This window comes from Fistularia commersonii, unplaced genomic scaffold (assembly GCF_037954325.1).
Source record: "Fistularia commersonii isolate RoL2024-O1a breed Wild unplaced genomic scaffold, RoL_Fcom_v1.0 HiC_scaffold_90, whole genome shotgun sequence".
Taxonomy (NCBI): Eukaryota; Metazoa; Chordata; class Actinopteri; order Syngnathiformes; family Fistulariidae; genus Fistularia; species Fistularia commersonii.
Window position 1 is genome coordinate 52,501 of NW_028234048.1, and position 15,000 is coordinate 67,500.

Consider the following 15,000-nt stretch of genomic DNA (forward strand, 5'->3'; position numbering starts at 1 on the left):
CTCCCTTTTCAGCTTCCACCACTTTGTCCTCTGCTCTGCCTTTGTCCTCGTCATCTACCTTGTCACCAGAGTCGTCGCACAAACCGCCATCCTATGCTGTCTGGCTACACGCCCACCTACAACTACTTTGCAGTCACCGATCTCTTTCAGGTTACCTCGTCTATACAAGATGTAGTCTACCTGCGTGCTCCTACCTCCGCTCTTATAAGTTACCCTATGTTCCTGTTTTTTCTGGAAAAAGGTATTCACTACACCCATTTCCATCCCTTTTGCAAAATCTACCACCATCTGTCCCTCTGCATTCCTATCCTGGATACCATATCTGCCCATCACTTCTTCATCCCCTCTATTGCCTTCACCAACATGTCCATTGAAGTCTGCACCAATTACCACTCTCTCATTTCTGGGAATATTCTGCATCACTTCATCCAACTCATTCCAGAACTTCTCCTTCTCTTCAGGTTCACATCCCACCTGTGGCGCATAGCCACTAACAACACTGAGCATCACACCTTCAATTTCCAATTTCAGACTCATAAGTCTATCTGACATTCTTTTCACCTCTAGGACGTTCCTTACGAACTCCTCCTTCAAGATGACTCCTACTCCATTTCTCTTCTTGTCAGCACCATAATAGTATAACTTAAAGCCTGCTCCTAAGCTTCTAGCCTTACTACCCTTCCACCTGGTCTCCTGGACACACAGTATATCCAGCTTCCTTCTCTGCATCGTGTCCATCAACTCTCTACCTTTTCCTGTCATAGTCCCAATATTCAAAGTCCCTACTCTCAGTCCCAGGCTCTTTCCTTTCCTCCTCTCTCTCTGCTTCCGAACACGCACTCCTCCTCTTCTTCTTCTTCTTGTTCTTCGACCCACAGTAGCCCGATTTCCATTAGTACCCTGTAGGTCATCAGTACCAATGGCGGTCGTTGTTAACCCGGTCCGCGACCCATCCGGTATGGTATAGTTATGGTTGACTCGCATGTTTGGTTTTGGCAAACGTTTTACGCCGGATGCCCCTCCTGACGCAACCCTCTGCATTTATCCGGGCTTGGGACCGGCACAGGGAGACACTGCTCCGTGCCCCCCCCCCCCCCCCCCCCCCCCCCCAAAGGCAGGCTTGGAGAGACACGGGCCAGTGCCGCCCTGAGGCTGCATTACCCTCTCTTTCTTACATTTATTATAAAAATATGCTTATCTTCCTTTTAGCTCATCACACATGTCTTTATGATTTTCAGTCCATGCCTCAGCCGGCCTGAAGCTCCACTGATGCGCATGTGCGGATGCCTCTATCTAGCGGACATAAAATAAAGACAATCATTCAAATGTGAATGAGTCGGCGTGATGCTCCGGGATGTGTGGAGCTCAGGGAGCTCCACGAGTGAGGGAGTTAAGTTAGGGCGGGGGTGCAAGTAGGCTCTAGGATTCCCCGAGTCGGGGCGAGCGATGGGTTTAGAGGCGTATCGCATTGAAGATAATGGCCGCATATCCTTCTTGGACTTTTCTAAAGCCTTTGACTCGGTCGAACATCCATTTATCATAGCAACGCTCGAACATTTTGGATTTGGTTAAATATTCAGGAATGTGATCCGTGGGCTCTATGAGAATATTCATAGCTGTGTCACCCTGCCAAGCGGCACCACTCCGAGCTTCCATGTTGATGTGGGAATCCCCCAAGGTTGCCCCATCTCACCCTATTTATTTATAATTGCTACCGAAATGCTAGCCGTTTATGTTGAAAAGAGCAACGATATCCAAAAGTTAGACGTGCTGGGGACTGAAATTGTTATTAGCCTGCTGGCAGATGACACAACCTTAGTTTTGAAAAATGAACATCAAGTCCCAATAAGTGCCGAAAACAACCAAAACATTCTCCAAGGCTTCAGGATTGTCATTAAACTTAAAGAAATGCAAACTTCTTGCGCTGCATGACTCGCCACTAAAGGAAATCAGCGATGTTTCCATGAAATCAGAAATAAAATACTTGAGCATTTTCCTATCCAAGGACCAAACGTTAAATCAATCCAGGAACATTGAATCTAAACTGAATCAAAGTAAAGCTTAATTCTAATATATGGCTCCAGAGAGATTTATCAATATTAGGCCGGATATATTTGACTAAAATGGATGTGTTTATCCAGATGTATATACCCAGCGTATTCCAATGCTGCTCCAAATCAACTCGTAAAATCTGTTAACCAAATCAATTTCAACTTTATCTGGAGGAACAGACCACACCATCTAAGAAAAATCACATATGGTGAAAGAAACAAGTGAAGGAGGGCTGAAAGTGATAGAGTCGGACTGCTTGAATGGGACATTGAAGGTGAACTGGTTGAAATCCTGGATCAAACCTCATCGTTCTTTCTGGTATTGTACTCCAAACTACTTATTCAACAAAGTCGGCGGCCTGAGTCTTCTGCTTATCTCTGACTTGGATATCAACAAGATTCCTGTCAAATGTTCAGAGTTCCATAAACAAATATTATTATACTGGAAAATGATATACGTACACAATTTCTCACCACACAGTATAATAGTTTGGAACAATCGATATGTACTGCATGGCAACAAACCTCTGTTTTACAAGGAATGCTTTGAGAAAGGTATATGGTCGATAATTGACTTGATGGATGACACTGGCAGTCCTCTGGACAATGAGCAGTTCTGTACTACACACAGATTCAAGCCTCCCATATTAGAGTTGCTAAAGTTACGAAACGCACTGCCTCGACAATTTGTATTCCTGACCAAAAATATAATGACGCACCGAACCGTACAACCACAGTTACCCCGACTATCACTCCAGGGAATCTCAATTGTGGACAGAAAGCGCGGCAACTCCTTTATTAGGAAATGTTTCACAGGAAACTTATTCCCTGGACGTCAAAAAAAAAAAAAAGGATATTTTAAATAAATTTGATGAGGAATCGATTGCCACGCTGCGAACCATGTATCTGACTCTACCCATACCCCCAAGGCAAAAGAGACCCACTTCAAAATTATGACTGACATCTACCCATCTAAGGAATTATCGAGGGTACGCTTTAATTTTGAAGATAATATTTGTACATTTTGTGAAGACAACATTGAAACCACTGACCATATATTTTTTCTCCTTCTCATTCCATCGTCACCAGTTTCCTTCTCAAAAGATGATATAACATTCTGTTTACTTATAAGCAACATAACAGATGAACTCTGTGTCAATGTTCTTTTAGGCCTGGCCAAGTTCTTCATTCACAAGAACAGAATGCAAAAATGCTCCCCAAATTTTAATGTCTTCATAAACGATTTTGAAATATAAAAAAAAAAAAAAAAAAATCCTTAAAACTTATGGAAAAATCCAAAAACTAAAAAATATAGTTACCCATGTCCGAGGTTCCTTTTTTTTTTGGTAAAAAAAAAAAAACAAAAAAAAAAAACCAACTTGATTACATGTTACATTCCCCTTGCAATTTTTTTTTTTTTTTTTCGTTTTAATTTCTTATTTGTCTATCTATTGATTTAATTACTTCCTTTTAATTTCTTTTTTTGTCTCGCACTGTAAATTTCTCACAAACCTGTAACACTATTAACTTCTCATTACATACAGAACAAATGTCCTGATGTCCGTTGCTTCCTCATCCCTGGTTGTTTCATTGACATTCAGTTCTACCTTGCTATGTTTATTTGTACATTTGTATATTTGGGTGTACTATTTATGTTCAATTAAAAACAGTTTGATGTCTGAGATTCCTTGTGAACCGCCAACTTAATTACATGTTATATTCCCCTCACAATTTTTTTTTTTCGTTTTTAATTTTATTTTTCTATCTATTTATTTAATTATATCCTTTTAATTTTCTTTTTTTGTCTAGCATTAAAAATTTCTCGCAAACCGTTAACACTATTAACTTCTGATTACTTACAGCACGAATGCGCTTATGCCCCCCCACCCATCCCGCTTTTTCCGTACGGTGGCAGACACTGAGATCGAAAGCAAATGGGTGTCATTGAAATGCAGTAACAGGGTGATAACAGCCGTGTTCGAAGTGTGTAGGGGCTTATAGGAGAGCAGAAGCACGTCACGCAATTCACCTGAGTTCGGAGGATCGGGAGTACCAGGGCCCATAGCGGAGAAGCGGAAGAGCGCAGTTATGTGTCTCTTCTCAAAGGCGGGGAAGCTGGGGGGCAGCAGGACCCCTTAGACCGGCTAATGTGAGCCTTCTCCGGACATAGATCACCCGGACTTATGACTGGAGCTCCCGGACCTCCGGGCACACACATATGTGAATGAGTGGATGAGCTAATGTTGGTTTGGTTGTGGATACGTTTCGGCCAATGCTATCAGCACAGCTATGATTATCCCCAGAACGTTGAGAACGAGCTCCCGGAACTCCAGACATGCGTATATAAAAGAGTGGAATTAAGGTGTGTGTGTGTGTGTGTGTGTGTGTGTGTGTGTGTGTGTGTGTGTGTGTGTATACGTGTGGGACAGAAGTAATGTTGGGGACAGAAATTGTTATTAGCCTGCTGGCAGATGACACAACCTTAGTTTTGAAAAATGAACATCAAGTCCCAATAAGTGCTGAAAAAAACCAAAACATTCTCCAAGGCTTCAGGATTGTCATTAAACTTAAAGAAATGCAAACTTCTTGCGCTGCATGACTCGCCACTAAAGGAAATCAGCGATGTTTCTATGAAATCAGAAATAAAATACTTGAGCATTTTCCTATCCAAGGACCAAACGTTAAATCAATCCAGGAACATTGAATCTAAACTGAATCAAAGTAAAGCTTAATTCTAATATATGGCTCCAGAGAGATTTATCAATATTAGGCCGGATATATTTGACTAAAATGGATGTGTTTATCCAGATGTATATACCCAGCGTATTCCAATGCTGCTCCAAATCAACTCGTAAAATCTGTTAACCAAATCAATTTCAACTTTATCTGGAGGAACAGACCACACCATCTAAGAAAAATCACATATGGTGAAAGAAACAAGTGAAGGAGGGCTGAAAGTGATAGAGTCGGACTGCTTGAATGGGACATTGAAGGTGAACTGGTTGAAATCCTGGATCAAACCTCATCGTTCTTTCTGGTATTGTACTCCAAACTACTTATTCAACAAAGTCGGCGGCCTGAGTCTTCTGCTTATCTCTGACTTGGATATCAACAAGATTCCTGTCAAATGTTCAGAGTTCCATAAACAAATATTATTATACTGGAAAATGATATACGTACACAATTTCTCACCACACAGTATAATAGTTTGGAACAATCGATATGTACTGCATGGCAACAAACCTCTGTTTTACAAGGAATGCTTTGAGAAAGGTATATGGTCGATAATTGACTTGATGGATGACACTGGCAGTCCTCTGGACAATGAGCAGTTCTGTACTACACACAGATTCAAGCCTCCCATATTAGAGTTGCTAAAGTTACGAAACGCACTGCCTCGACAATTTGTATTCCTGACCAAAAATATAATGACGCACCGAACCGTACAACCACAGTTACCCCGACTATCACTCCAGGGAATCTCAATTGTGGACAGAAAGCGCGGCAACTCCTTTATTAGGAAATGTTTCACAGGAAACTTATTCCCTGGACGTCAAAAAAAAAAAAAAGGATATTTTAAATAAATTTGATGAGGAATCGATTGCCACGCTGCGAACTATGTATCTGACTCTACCCATACCCCCAAGGCAAAAGAGACCCACTTCAAAATTATGACTGACATCTACCCATCTAAGGAATTATCGAGGGTACGCTTTAATTTTGAAGATAATATTTGTACATTTTGTGAAGACAACATTGAAACCACTGACCATATATTTTTTCTCCTTCTCATTCCATCGTCACCAGTTTCCTTCTCAAAAGATGATATAACATTCTGTTTACTTATAAGCAACATAACAGATGAACTCTGTGTCAATGTTCTTTTAGGCCTGGCCAAGTTCTTCATTCACAAGAACAGAATGCAAAAATGCTCCCCAAATTTTAATGTCTTCATAAACGATTTTGAAATATAAAAAAAAAAAAAAAAAATCCTTAAAACTTATGGAAAAATCCGAAAACAAAAAAATATAGTTACCCATGTCCGAGGTTCCTTTTTTTTTTGGTAAAAAAAAAAAAAAAAACAAAAAAAACAACTTGATTACATGTTACATTCCCCTTGCAATTTTTTTTTTTTTTTTTCGTTTTAATTTCTTATTTGTCTATCTATTGATTTAATTACTTCCTTTTAATTTCTTTTTTTGTCTCGCACTGTAAATTTCTCACAAACCTGTAACACTATTAACTTCTCATTACATACAGAACAAATGTCCTGATGTCCGTTGCTTCCTCATCCCTGGTTGTTTCATTGACATTCAGTTCTACCTTGCTATGTTTATTTGTACATTTGTATATTTGGGTGTACTATTTATGTTCAATTAAAAACAGTTTGATGTCTGAGATTCCTTGTGAACCGCCAACTTAATTACATGTTATATTCCCCTCACAATTTTTTTTTTTCGTTTTTAATTTTATTTTTCTATCTATTTATTTAATTATATCCTTTTAATTTTCTTTTTTTGTCTAGCATTAAAAATTTCTCGCAAACCGTTAACACTATTAACTTCTGATTACTTACACCACGAATGCGCTTATGCCCCCCCACCCATCCCGCTTTTTCCGTACGGAGGCAGACACTGAGATCGAAAGCAAATGGGTGTCATTGAAATGCAGTAACAGGGTGATAACAGCCGTGTTCGAAGTGTGTAGGGGCTTATAGGAGAGCAGAAGCACGTCACGTAATTCACCTGAGTTCGGAGGATCGGGAGTACCAGGGCCCATAGCGGAGAAGCGGAAGAGTGGAGTTATGTGTCTCTTCTCAAAGGCCGGGAAGCTGGGGGGCAGCAGGACCCCTTAGAGCGGCTAATGTGAGCCTTCTCCGGACATAGATCACCCGGACTTATGACTGGAGCTCCCGGACCTCCGGGCACACACATATGTGAATGAGTGGATGAGCTAATGTTGGTTTGGTTGTGGATACGTTTCGGCCAATGCTATCAGCACAGCTATGATTATCCCCAGAACGTTGAGAACGAGCTCCCGGAACTCCAGACATGCGTATATAAAAGAGTGGAATTAAGGTGTGTGTGTGTGTGTGTGTGTGTGTGTGTGTGTGTGTGTGTGTATACGTGTGGGACAGAAGTAATGTTGGGGACAGAAATTGTTATTAGCCTGCTGGCAGATGACACAACCTTAGTTTTGAAAAATGAACATCAAGTCCCAATAAGTGCTGAAAAAAACCAAAACATTCTCCAAGGCTTCAGGATTGTCATTAAACTTAAAGAAATGCAAACTTCTTGCGCTGCATGACTCGCCACTAAAGGAAATCAGCGATGTTTCTATGAAATCAGAAATAAAATACTTGAGCATTTTCCTATCCAAGGACCAAACGTTAAATCAATCCAGGAACATTGAATCTAAACTGAATCAAAGTAAAGCTTAATTCTAATATATGGCTCCAGAGAGATTTATCAATATTAGGCCGGATATATTTGACTAAAATGGATGTGTTTATCCAGATGTATATACCCAGCGTATTCCAATGCTGCTCCAAATCAACTCGTAAAATCTGTTAACCAAATCAATTTCAACTTTATCTGGAGGAACAGACCACACCATCTAAGAAAAATCACATATGGTGAAAGAAACAAGTGAAGGAGGGCTGAAAGTGATAGAGTCGGACTGCTTGAATGGGACATTGAAGGTGAACTGGTTGAAATCCTGGATCAAACCTCATCGTTCTTTCTGGTATTGTACTCCAAACTACTTATTCAACAAAGTCGGCGGCCTGAGTCTTCTGCTTATCTCTGACTTGGATATCAACAAGATTCCTGTCAAATGTTCAGAGTTCCATAAACAAATATTATTATACTGGAAAATGATATACGTACACAATTTCTCACCACACAGTATAATAGTTTGGAACAATCGATATGTACTGCATGGCAACAAACCTCTGTTTTACAAGGAATGCTTTGAGAAAGGTATATGGTCGATAATTGACTTGATGGATGACACTGGCAGTCCTCTGGACAATGAGCAGTTCTGTACTACACACAGATTCAAGCCTCCCATATTAGAGTTGCTAAAGTTACGAAACGCACTGCCTCGACAATTTGTATTCCTGACCAAAAATATAATGACGCACCGAACCGTACAACCACAGTTACCCCGACTATCACTCCAGGGAATCTCAATTGTGGACAGAAAGCGCGGCAACTCCTTTATTAGGAAATGTTTCACAGGAAACTTATTCCCTGGACGTCAAAAAAAAAAAAAAGGATATTTTAAATAAATTTGATGAGGAATCGATTGCCACGCTGCGAACTATGTATCTGACTCTACCCATACCCCCAAGGCAAAAGAGACCCACTTCAAAATTATGACTGACATCTACCCATCTAAGGAATTATCGAGGGTACGCTTTAATTTTGAAGATAATATTTGTACATTTTGTGAAGACAACATTGAAACCACTGACCATATATTTTTTCTCCTTCTCATTCCATCGTCACCAGTTTCCTTCTCAAAAGATGATATAACATTCTGTTTACTTATAAGCAACATAACAGATGAACTCTGTGTCAATGTTCTTTTAGGCCTGGCCAAGTTCTTCATTCACAAGAACAGAATGCAAAAATGCTCCCCAAATTTTAATGTCTTCATAAACGATTTTGAAATATAAAAAAAAAAAAAAAAAATCCTTAAAACTTATGGAAAAATCCGAAAACAAAAAAATATAGTTACCCATGTCCGAGGTTCCTTTTTTTTTTGGTAAAAAAAAAAAAAAAAACAAAAAAAACAACTTGATTACATGTTACATTCCCCTTGCAATTTTTTTTTTTTTTTTTCGTTTTAATTTCTTATTTGTCTATCTATTGATTTAATTACTTCCTTTTAATTTCTTTTTTTGTCTCGCACTGTAAATTTCTCACAAACCTGTAACACTATTAACTTCTCATTACATACAGAACAAATGTCCTGATGTCCGTTGCTTCCTCATCCCTGGTTGTTTCATTGACATTCAGTTCTACCTTGCTATGTTTATTTGTACATTTGTATATTTGGGTGTACTATTTATGTTCAATTAAAAACAGTTTGATGTCTGAGATTCCTTGTGAACCGCCAACTTAATTACATGTTATATTCCCCTCACAATTTTTTTTTTTCGTTTTTAATTTTATTTTTCTATCTATTTATTTAATTATATCCTTCTAATTTTCTTTTTTTGTCTAGCATTAAAAATTTCTCGCAAACCGTTAACACTATTAACTTCTGATTACTTACACCACGAATGCGCTTATGCCCCCCCACCCATCCCGCTTTTTCCGTACGGAGGCAGACACTGAGATCGAAAGCAAATGGGTGTCATTGAAATGCAGTAACAGGGTGATAACAGCCGTGTTCGAAGTGTGTAGGGGCTTATAGGAGAGCAGAAGCACGTCACGCAATTCACCTGAGTTCGGAGGATCGGGAGTACCAGGGCCCATAGCGGAGAAGCGGAAGAGCGGAGTTATGTGTCTCTTCTCAAAGGCGGGGAAACTGGGGGGCAGCAGGACCCCTTAGACCGGCTAATGTGAGTCTTCTCCGGACATAGATCACCCGGACTTATGACTGGAGCTCCCGGACCTCTGGGCACACACATATGTGAATGAGTGGATGAGCTAATGTTGGTTTGGTTGTGGATACGTTTCGGCCAATGCTATCAGCACAGCTATGATTATCCCCAGAACGTTGAGAACGAGCTCCCGGAACTCCAGACATGCGTATATAAAAGAGTGGAATTAAGGTGTGTGTGTGTGTGTGTGTGTGTGTGTGTGTGTGTGTGTGTGTGTGTGTGTGTATACGTGTGGGACAGAAGTAATGTTGGGGACAGAAATTGTTATTAGCCTGCTGGCAGATGACACAACCTTAGTTTTGAAAAATGAACATCAAGTCCCAATAAGTGCTGAAAAAAACCAAAACATTCTCCAAGGCTTCAGGATTGTCATTAAACTTAAAGAAATGCAAACTTCTTGCGCTGCATGACTCGCCACTAAAGGAAATCAGCGATGTTTCTATGAAATCAGAAATAAAATACTTGAGCATTTTCCTATCCAAGGACCAAACGTTAAATCAATCCAGGAACATTGAATCTAAACTGAATCAAAGTAAAGCTTAATTCTAATATATGGCTCCAGAGAGATTTATCAATATTAGGCCGGATATATTTGACTAAAATGGATGTGTTTATCCAGATGTATATACCCAGCGTATTCCAATGCTGCTCCAAATCAACTCGTAAAATCTGTTAACCAAATCAATTTCAACTTTATCTGGAGGAACAGACCACACCATCTAAGAAAAATCACATATGGTGAAAGAAACAAGTGAAGGAGGGCTGAAAGTGATAGAGTTGGACTGCTTGAATGGGACATTGAAGGTGAACTGGTTGAAATCCTGGATCAAACCTCATCGTTCTTTCTGGTATTGTACTCCAAACTACTTATTCAACAAAGTCGGCGGCCTGAGTCTTCTGCTTATCTCTGACTTGGATATCAACAAGATTCCTGTCAAATGTTCAGAGTTCCATAAACAAATATTATTATACTGGAAAATGATATACGTACACAATTTCTCACCACACAGTATAATAGTTTGGAACAATCGATATGTACTGCATGGCAACAAACCTCTGTTTTACAAGGAATGCTTTGAGAAAGGTATATGGTCGATAATTGACTTGATGGATGACACTGGCAGTCCTCTGGACAATGAGCAGTTCTGTACTACACACAGATTCAAGCCTCCCATATTAGAGTTGCTAAAGTTACGAAACGCACTGCCTCGACAATTTGTATTCCTGACCAAAAATATAATGACGCACCGAACCGTACAACCACAGTTACCCCGACTATCACTCCAGGGAATCTCAATTGTGGACAGAAAGCGCAGCAACTCCTTTATTAGGAAATGTTTCACAGGAAACTTATTCCCTGGACGTCAAAAAAAAAAAAAAGGATATTTTAAATAAATTTGATGAGGAATCGATTGCCACGCTGCGAACTATGTATCTGACTCTACCCATACCCCCAAGGCAAAAGAGACCCACTTCAAAATTATGACTGACATCTACCCATCTAAGGAATTATCGAGGGTACGCTTTAATTTTGAAGATAATATTTGTACATTTTGTGAAGACAACATTGAAACCACTGACCATATATTTTTTCTCCTTCTCATTCCATCGTCACCAGTTTCCTTCTCAAAAGATGATATAACATTCTGTTTACTTATAAGCAACATAACAGATGAACTCTGTGTCAATGTTCTTTTAGGCCTGGCCAAGTTCTTCATTCACAAGAACAGAATGCAAAAATGCTCCCCAAATTTTAATGTCTTCATAAACGATTTTGAAATATAAAAAAAAAAAAAAAAATCCTTAAAACTTATGGAAAAATCCGAAAACAAAAAAAAATAGTTACCCATGTCCGAGGTTCCTTTTTTTTTTGGTAAAAAAAAAAAAAAAAACAAAAAAAACAACTTGATTACATGTTACATTCCCCTTGCAATTTTTTTTTTTTTTTTTTCGTTTTAATTTCTTATTTGTCTATCTATTGATTTAATTACTTCCTTTTAATTTCTTTTTTTGTCTCGCACTGTAAATTTCTCACAAACCTGTAACACTATTAACTTCTCATTACATACAGAACAAATGTCCTGATGTCCGTTGCTTCCTCATCCCTGGTTGTTTCATTGACATTCAGTTCTACCTTGCTATGTTTATTTGTACATTTGTATATTTGGGTGTACTATTTATGTTCAATTAAAAACAGTTTGATGTCTGAGATTCCTTGTGAACCGCCAACTTAATTACATGTTATATTCCCCTCACAATTTTTTTTTTTCGTTTTTAATTTTATTTTTCTATCTATTTATTTAATTATATCCTTCTAATTTTCTTTTTTTGTCTAGCATTAAAAATTTCTCGCAAACCGTTAACACTATTAACTTCTGATTACTTACAGCACGAATGCGCTTATGCCCCCCCACCCATCCCGCTTTTTCCGTACGGAGGCAGACACTGAGATCGAAAGCAAATGGGTGTCATTGAAATGCAGTAACAGGGTGATAACAGCCGTGTTCGAAGTGTGTAGGGGCTTATAGGAGAGCAGAAGCACGTCACGCAATTCACCTGAGTTCGGAGGATCGGGAGTACCAGGGCCCATAGCGGAGAAGCGGAAGAGCGGAGTTATGTGTCTCTTCTCAAAGGCGGGGAAGCTGGGGGGCAGCAGGACCCCTTAGACCGGCTAAGGTGAGCCTACTCCGGACAGAGATCACCCGGAGTTATGACTGGAGCTCCCGGACCTCTGGGCACACACATATGTGAATGAGTGGATGAGCTAATGTTGGTTTGGTTGTGGATACGTTTCGGCCAATGCTATCAGCACAGCGATGATGAGTTCAGGTGTGTCTGTGTGTGTTTGTGTGTTTGTGTGTGTGTGTGTGTGTGTGTGTGTGTGTGCGTGTGTTTGTGTGTGTGTGAGAGTTTGTTTTTGTGGGTTGGGGGGGGTTCCCGCGGACACGGAGTACCAGGGCCTGGAGCGGATGAGGTGAGGAGCGGAGGAGAGCAGAAGCCCGGACCGTGATTCGCTTGTGTCCAGCGGTTCGGGAGTTCCAGGGCCCGAAACGGAGGAGCGGAGGAGCGGAGGAGCGGAGGAGCGGAGGAGCGGAGGAGCGGAGGAGCGGAGGAGCGGAGGAGCGGAGGAGCGGAGGACAGCAAAACCCCTTTCTGCAATTCGCCTGAGTCCGGCGGATCGGTAGTACCTGGTTCCGCAGCGGATGAGCGGAGGAGTGGAGGAGATGTTTCTCTTCTCAGAGGCGGCGAGGGGGGGGGGGCAGGACCCCTTACCCTTATCCCCCCCGGACGTTTGAGTGGAGCTCCCGGACCTCCGGGCACGCACATGCGAATGACTGGATCACAGGGAGTGCCAGGGCCTGGAGCGGATGAGCAGAGGAGAGGCGGAGGGCAGAAGCCCGGCCCTGTTCAAGAGTTCCAGGGTCCAAAGCGGGGGAGCGAAGAAGCGGAGGAGGGGAGGAGAGCAGAAGAGCAAAAAACTGGCCCGGAATTCACCGAAGTCCCGCGGATCGGGAGTTCCAGGGCCCGGAGCGGAAGAGCGGAGGAGCGGAGGAGAGGAGGAGCGGAGCAAAGCTAAGCCCGTCTTAACAACAAGGAAATTACAGATGAGGCTATAATTTCTAATGAAAACTTTAAATTCTATAGCCACGTATACACTTCGACATTGTCAAAAAGCGATTGTGACTCCTTTCCATTAAATATTCCTCAATATATCCCAAAAATAAACAACAAACAATATATGATTGTTTATATATGTTTATATATAAACAACAAAAAATATACAGTTTGATGTCTGAGATTCCTTGTGAATCGCCAACTTAATTACATGTCGTATTCCCCTTGCATTTTTTTTTTTTGGTTTTAATTTCATTTGTCTATCTATTTATCTAATTATTTCCTTTTAATTTCGTTTTTTGTCTAGCACTGTAAATTTCTCACAAACCTGTAACACTATTAACTTCTCATTACATACAGAACAAATGTCCTCATGTCCGTTGCTTCCTCATGCCTGGTTGTTTCATTGACATTCAGTTCTACCTTGCTATGTTTATTTGTACATTTGTATATTTGGGTGTACTATTTATGTTCAATTAAAAACAGGTTGATGTCTGAGATTCCCTGTGAACCGCCAACTTAATTACATGTTATATTCCCCTCACAATTTTTTTTTTTCGTTTTTAATTTTATTTTTCTATCTATTTATTTAATTATATCCTTTTAATTTTCTTTTTTTGTCTAGCATTAAAAATTTCTCGCAAACCGTTAACACTATTAACTTCTGATTACTTACAGCACGAATGCGCTTATGCCCCCCCACCCCCCACCCCCCGCTTTTTGCGTACGGTGGCAGACACTGAGATCGAAAGCAAATGGGTGTCATTGAAATGCAGTAACAGGGTGATAACAGCCGTGTTCGAAGTGTGTAGGGGCTTATAGGAGAGCAGAAGCACGTCACGCAATTCACCTGAGTTCGGAGGATCGGGAGTACCAGGGCCCATAGCGGAGAAGCGGAAGAGCGGAGTTATGTGTCTCTTCTCAAAGGCCGGGAAGCTGGGGGGCAGCAGGACCCCTTAGAGCGGCTAATGTGAGCCTTCTCCGGACATAGATCACCCGGACTTATGACTGGAGCTCCCGGACCTCTGGGCACACACATATGTGAATGAGTGGATGAGCTAATGTTGGTTTGGTTGTGGAAACGTTTCGGCCAATGCTATTAGCACAGCTATGATGAGTTCAGGTGTGTCTCTGTGTGTTTGTGTGTTTGTGTGTGTGTATGCGTGTGTATGTGTGTGTGTGTGTGTGTGTGTGTGTGTGCGTGTGTTTGTGTGTGTGTGAGAGTTTGTTTTTGTGGGTTGGGGGGGGTTCCCGCGGACACGGAGTACCAGGGCCTGGAGCGGATGAGGTGAGGAGCGGAGGAGAGCAGAAGCCCGGACCGTGATTCGCTTGTGTCCAGCGGTTCGGGAGTTCCAGGGCCCGAAACGGAGGAGCGGAGGAGCGGAGGACGGCAAAACCCCTTTCTGCAATTCGCCTGAGTCCGGCGGATCGGTAATACCTGGTTCCGCAGCGGAGGAGCGGAGGAGTGGAGGAGATGTTTCTCTTCTCAGAGGCGGCGAGGGGGGGGGACAGGACCCCTTACCCTTACCCCCCCCGGACGTTTGAGTGGAGCTCCCGGACCTCCGGGCACGCACATGCGAATGACTGGATCACAGGGAGTGCCAGGGCCTGGAGCGGATGAGCAGAGGAGAGGCGGAGGGCAGAAGCCCGGCCCTGTTCAAGAGTTCCAGGGTCCAAAGCGGGGGAGCGAAGAAGCGGAGGAGGGGAGGAGAGCAGAAG